Here is a 6,600-nt window from a genome sequence, read left to right as displayed (position 1 = left end):
AAATAGGAAATAAAGCCGGTAACACCCAAGAGAGAAGCGGTCATCAGTTTTCAATGATGCCGGGCAGACAGTGGATACTCCAGGCATGAATTCCATATCAAAGTTCAAATTCGTAGTCCATGAATGAGTTCCAGGTCAAATAACAATTAAATAACAAATAAAAAAGGTCTAAGTCATTTGTGAAATTTCTAACGCATCATTCCCAACAATGCCTGTGAAAGATCTATGAATCAATAGCTTCCCTAGCCCAAATTTCACAGGGCTCTTATTTGAACGTTGAGCCCTGGGTGGCTGACCTATCTATTCCATGAGAACATTTTCATTGACGTTTACAACACGAATCCGTCCTTATATATTTGATACACTCCAAGTCCTACGAAATGCATTCACCAAAGCCTGCATCGGTATACCTTAATCTTAAATGTTTTTACTGGTAATCCAGCAGTATAAAGCCGAACAAGTCGAACCAACGTCCTGCCATGTTTTGAATTCCAACTTCAGCTATAAAATCCGACAAGATGGCTGTTCTTCTATTACCACTTTTCGTTGAGATTTTATTTGTTCTTTTTTTTTATTGTTTTTTTTTTTTTTTTTTTGGTCTTAGAAATGTTCCAATGTGCTGATGCTCGAACATGAAACATGGAGAGCGTTAGATTGACTTCTCGCTTCAAAATACCAAACGCCAGAATGGACTCCTGATGTAAATAAAAGGTTCCAGTTTGTGAAATTTTCCTGCTGGGCAACATACATATGGACAGTCCGGACAGTTTGTAAATAAACAGCTCTCTTCTGACTGTAAATTGCCAGCCAGTTAATTACGTAGCCATGGTGCTGTAAAGGTGCAAATACACATGGTGTAAAGATACAGCTAAAACAAGTGCACGATTCCAGAAATTCAAGTCCGTAAAAAGGTACCAGTATTTGTATAGTATTTGTTTGTATATATGAACTCAATCTGTTTTTGTGAAGTATTTACATGTGTACATCTTGATGTGACGACCGAGCGGCTTAACTTTGCAAAAAATTTTTGGTGGATAACATCCGTTCTCACTAGCTAACTTTGTGACGTTACAACAACACCGCCAGTGTTACTGAAATAACTTCCCTGAGACCCGGATGGCACAGATGGTAACTAGATTGTTACAGCTGACAACTGACCTCCCTTTCAAGGCATGGAGTTCTCAGATTTTGCAAGCCAAAATAGGATTTCATCACCGCAAACTCTCGTATGGCCTCAAGCAAACGGAACCGCGGAAAAACTGTTGAGTTCTCTTGTCAAGGCCATTTGCTCATCTGTCATGGAAGGGAAAAATTGTAAGCTCCAACTGCTCTCATTCCTACGGAATTATGAGCAACAACTCAGATCACAAACGGACAGTCTCCTTCACTATGTTCGGCCGATCAATCCACACCAAACTACCAGGCCTGCCGAAGCCTGCATCGTATACTGCCGTTCGAATTAATGATCGCAAAATGCCGAATGATAGCATATGTCAGCGTCGTTCAGTCAGACAATCTTGCATTTAAGGTGGGGGACCATGTGTTGGTAAGGCAGAACAAGGTGAACAAGTTCTCAGGTCGTTTCAAACATACGCCTTTTGTTGTTACAAAGGTCAGAGGATCCTTGATATTAGCCCCATCGGGACAGTCTGTGATAACACGCCAGATAGGTAACTTGGAATAGCACCCCTTGGCGGCCTATAGTTTTTTTGGGAACATTCCAAAGTGTCAAAAATGAAATTCTCAAGGGCATACGCTGATGAGCATTGTTCTGTCTTTCTCGAACCAAATGATTTCTCACGACAACGATAGTATCTCGAGGAAGCACAGTAGTCCACTCTGTATGTAGTTCCGCTATACTTGTTAGACAAGGGAGACAACTATATAGCTCTCATCGGTGTACTGTACTCGAGAGTTATCCTCCTTACCTTTCAGTTTCACCGCATTAAGCTCGTAAAACGTATGTCTTTCCTATTTGGCATTTGTTGCCGTTGAAAATTTATCTGTGGACTGAATGGATCGGATAAACTGCACCGTCAGCATGGACGCGGAAATATATAGGAAATGTATAGGCCTAAATAACAATCCCAAAAATCTAGGCTGACTTTTTCCCGTGAGACCAGCAGCCATAAACCTGTAGACCAGGAGTTCAAACCTGGCGGTGGACAGTTCAGAGTTTTCTTTTACTTTTACCTGCATTGTAATAGCAAATCTGCATTTTTGCAGTAAAATTTGCTGACAGTTTGAGCCACAGTGCATTTTTCTGTAAATAAACAGCTCTCTTCTGACTGTAAATTGGCCAGCCAGTTAATTGCGTAGCCATAGTGCTGTGAAGGTGCAAATACACATGGTCTGAAGATACAGCTAAAATAAGCGCACGATTCCAGAAATTCAAGTCCGTACGAAAAGGTACCAGTATTTGTACAGTATTTTTTGTATATATGAACTCAATCTGTTTTTTTTTTTTGTGAAGTATTTACAGTTGGTAAATAGAAATTTCATACAGTGCAATATGGATAAACTACAAACAGTTCAAACTTTTTCAGCTTTTTCCACACGGTAGTGTCTGAGGATATATCTTCCACCTAAAACAAACATTTTAAAAGATTTTTAACTATATGAAGACAGCTTTTTGAATGTTTTGCCTTATCTTGAAGCACAAGTGAACGATACATGTATGGCGGCCATCCGTGTAATGACAGACACAGAGTATGGACGTCAGCCCTATCGTGTCTGGGCATGGAATGGGACTAAAAGTAGTGTAAGCGGTGGTTCATAGAGAGGGCCGCTCGGAGGGTAATACACTAAGCTTTACTTTATTGTCAGTTGTGACAAGGTGAGAATGTAAGTTAGAGTTGCACGGGTCAGAGAGCTAGCGAGGTTTGTAAACATCCGCACGGAGAGTTAGGATCTGGTTGGTAAGGGGTCAGCTGTTTCCGTCTCATCATCTAACAGTTTATGGATATTACATAAACAAAACGGATCCATGATGGCAGACGAGAAGTATTACGGCTTTACAGGTACAGATATCACGTGATAGAGATTTGAGGGCTATCGCGGGAAATATTGTCAGCAAGAAAATGGAGGAAAATTCTCTGCCTTCTCCCTTTGTTTTGTACACAATAAATAAATCAAATGAACGAGTGAATAAACAAAAAAGGACATGATCGAGTTAATCACAGTTTTGAAAGTCACATTTTCCTCGAGTTAAATGTCCGATGATAATTTCTATACGAAATGGTGACAAGGTGTGGCTTAAAATATCCCGCAAGCAAATCGTATTTTTATTTATTGTGTTTCACAGTAAAACAATAATTCAGAGACGATAGAAAATGTTTGAGCCTTGGAAACTGACTTGTACTTGATTGGTTTTACACGATGAGATAATCATTTTGGTTGTTTCCCATGTCATCAGGTATTGTTATTTGATTCACTTCCTCAAGAAACATGCATATGACCGATCGCCAAAATATGTAAAAATGTTAACACCAAACAAACTATACCTACGTACAGTTTTCTTCGCATGTTGTGTGAAAATTATTACGAACATGTATAATGAAACCGGTTAAGCGTCAAATGATCGTGTGAACCAGATCGGCTTCCTGTGAGTGTAACAATGGGGGTATGAAGTGTGCATGGGATGGTCAATGAGGTCCTACCAGGAAAATGTCACTGTTCAAACGGAGAGGAAATTACAGGGGTTAGCGCTGCTCAGCTTTAAATCTTTCCTTTGTGTTGAGGTCTCAAATGCTCCTGAAGAAGGGTACCTTGATACTGAGGCCGTTGATGAAGCTAAGGCGTGACGGCGTGATCAAATATTGACAGTAGTTTGTGATAAATCCCGTGGACAATGACCGACCCGTCTTCCTGTCTGCACCGTAGCCATTTTTCTTTAGCTGGTACACTATTATATACCACAGCACGTGCCTCTCTCTCCGAACTCATCTCAGTTGATACATCTAACAGCATGTTACTGCCCAAAACTATATGCAGAGATTGGCGCTATGTCACGGCCCTTTCCCAAGTGACAACGGCGCTAATAAAGCACATACCACAGCAGATTCTCTGTCTCCGTGAAATCGGTTAAAATCGAAGTGTACATTGTCATCTTCACACATAATCATGCATGTGTCTAAATCATTCTTCACACATAAACGTACGACGTTAAACCCCAAGCACTCACTCACTCACTCACACATAATCATGCATGTGTTTAAATCATTCTTCACACACAATCATGCATGTGCGAAAATCGTCGAGTGGATCGTCTTCTTCTACAATCACGTATGTCTGTACCACAGAATTAATTGGCCTCTTGAGATTTAATGATATGTCTAAAAGAAAAGAAACGCTCTATATTTACAGTGATCGATATATCAGCCTAGTTCGGATTTCACTAAATTTCTACATGTATTTTACAAACCAAACATGCATGTGCACTGCATTTCATGTCAGGTGACTTTTAGTATACAGGCGGAAACTATTACAACAATTTGAAATAAGAAAGCCGTATTTATTTCATTGGTGATCGCCGTGAATATCTTCACTTATACGACGGCGACCCGCATTAAGGTGGAAGAAAACCAGGCAGAGCCCGGGAGAAACCCCAAGACCATCCGCAGCATGAGCTCGACTTGAACTCACTTCGACCGCACTGGTGAGAGGCTCCTGGGTCATTGCGCCGTGCCCCCGATTGGTGTTTTACACCGCCGACTGAGAAATTTATTTCACATATACCACAGCGGTTAGTGCTATGATGGGAGGAAGGGGAAAGAGCCCCGGGGAAAACCCACAACCACAGCCTGCAGCCCTTCCCATGGAGAGGAAGCCAGCATAAACTGGACTTGAACTCACAAGCGACCGCATTGGCGAGAAGTAGGCTCTTTGTGCTGCGTTCGGACGCTAATCATTATGCCACGGAGGTCCCGACAAGATAGCCCTGTAGTTATAGTGACTGGATATTTGTTAAATATGGTTATTCTCCTAACCAGTACACCAGGGTTAGTTCAATGCAGACTTCGGTCAGTAAGACTTTAAAATTGGCAATCCTCATATTTTATCGCTTTGTTTTCCATACCACCAGGGTCGTGGGTTCCTCTCAACATAATGCTTCGTATATGTGAAATATTCTTGAGTACGGCGTAAAACACCAATCGAATAAATAAATAAATCTGATACCACGGGCTATTTTAAGTATTAGGATCGGGGTTGCCAGTTATGTGATTGAGAGTGTGCAGGTGTAGCCCTACTTATATGCACCTTCACTCCTATATATTTTGATGTCACTACGTAGTGACATGAAAATGTTTACAACATCGAAGGCCCGCAATCGTATTATGCAGCAGTGCAATCACAAGGCTTCTCATCTTTCGCCAGATTAGGCGTAGCAAAAACCTAAGTACTTATTAAAGGTAACATAGGTCTTCACATGTAGCTCTTCGATACAAATAATGGTATCCAGCCTATATAAAAGAGTCTGTAAACTGTGTATGTCCATTGTTTAATGCTTTACGGCGACATTTCAATTTGTTTACGTTGATGGTATTTCACTGGCTTCAGACACTCCTGAACATAGTATCCTGAGCAATTTTCTCAGTTCTAAAGAACGAGATCTGGCGAGTTTATAAATCTTTTTTCCTGTTGACTTCCTGGCATGGTAAGTTGGCCTCATGTTTCTGTGAGTCGTGGTTGTTGCTTACGGTATGTAGGCATGTGTTGACGGCTAACCTTCAGCCCAGTATGTATAACCCATAGCCAGAGGTGAGGCCTTCCAGTCACAGCCAGTCGACGGCTGTTAATTATTGTTACTGTATAGTTTTAAAGTATGTAGGGGTGAGCTGAAATTTGCCCGTTTCTTTCATGCTAATATATATACATACACACATGGTTCTCATCAAACGACCAGATTTCCCAGAATTCTTACATTAGGCATGAATCTGGCTTATGTCCATATTGTTGCCAGGCATAATGGTTTGTTCCCTCCGATGGAATTCGTAGTTCCACCCGTGCTCATTTACTCTCTCTCCGGTCAGACTTATATCCACACAGTTTCTAACTATGTATGAAAGCATAACCCACTAGTGTCTCGAAAAAACACCAACAACTCAGCATGGGGCTAATTGTTTTCAGCGAGGTCCGCGCTACATATTAATGACTGTCGGCTGTGCAAACAGACGGACACACGGACAGGATAGGCGTTGAGTAGTACGTCCAAGGACGTATGAGTCTTGGGAGGTGGCTAAAGAATCGTGGGTGTAACAATTTGAGAGTTAATATCTAGTCGCGCACAATAAAAATGCAGACTTTTCAGTCAACGTTCTTACTGGAAAGCTAACTTTTTGCGATTTAATATATCATATATACAGAAACACTTTGAAAACGCATTACTGACAAAGAGTCAGTGGAACTGAAAGGTGTTTATTATTAAAGGAAAAGAGAATATGAGTCCACAAAGCGCAGAAAGCCCTGAGGCAATTACCGTGACCAGAATGCATGTACCGCCTTTACAAATGTTATGTTTTTTCTCAATATTTGTTTTAACTGAATACATACCAATTTCACCAAATTCTGTGTTATGCGTTTTCAAGCTGTGAAGTAGTA

This window comes from Liolophura sinensis, chromosome 5, assembly GCF_032854445.1.
Source record: "Liolophura sinensis isolate JHLJ2023 chromosome 5, CUHK_Ljap_v2, whole genome shotgun sequence".
Lineage (NCBI taxonomy): Eukaryota > Metazoa > Mollusca > Polyplacophora > Chitonida > Chitonidae > Liolophura > Liolophura sinensis.
Note: the sequence above shows the minus strand (reverse complement) of the source record.